The 573-nt window shown below is 56.4% G+C and overlaps 1 protein-coding gene across 1 annotated transcript in view; it reads right to left on the minus strand.

Annotated features, from left to right (window-relative positions):
* NRIP2 (nuclear receptor interacting protein 2) overlaps positions 1–573 on the minus strand; it is a 25,855-nt gene that overhangs the window by 19,662 nt on the left and 5,620 nt on the right.

The raw sequence follows: 573 nt of genomic DNA on the forward strand, positions 1-573 counted from the left end.
GGGTCTCGAACCCGCGGGCGCAGGCAATCCACTCACCTCAGCCTCCCAAGGCGCGAGATGACAGGCTGAGCCACCGAGCCCAGCTTGTTATTATTTTTTATAATTGAGATGAGGCTGGTCTTGAACCCTTGGGCTCAAGCGATCCTCTTGCCTCGGCCTCCCAAGGTGCTGGGATGACAGGCACGAGCTGCAGCGCCCAGCCTACACCTGGGTTTTGATTTCTTCATAGCAACCGGGAGGCAACTACAGTGTAGGCCCACGGCCCTCAGGAATGCCCTGAGCTGGGCTGGGATGGAGGCTCTTTTTGCCTAAGAGGCTGTGTGTACCCTGACCAATCCCAGTTTCCTCCCAAGTGGGTTATGAGAGTGGAGGTGACTTTTTGTGTGTGTGGAAGAGACGAGGTCTTGCTGCGTTGCCCAGGCTGGTCTCGAACTTGAACTCCTGGGCTCAAGCGATCTTCCCACCTTGGCCTCCCAAAGTGCTGAAATAATCAGCGTGAGCGCCCGTGGGTTCGAGACCCGCCTGGGCAACTTGGCGAGACCTCATCTCTACAATAAATCAAAAATCAGCCGG

Source organism: Carlito syrichta, unplaced genomic scaffold (genome assembly GCF_000164805.1).
Source record: "Carlito syrichta isolate Samal-C Ts95f unplaced genomic scaffold, Tarsius_syrichta-2.0.1 Scaffold287945, whole genome shotgun sequence".
In the NCBI taxonomy this organism is placed as follows: domain Eukaryota; kingdom Metazoa; phylum Chordata; class Mammalia; order Primates; family Tarsiidae; genus Carlito; species Carlito syrichta.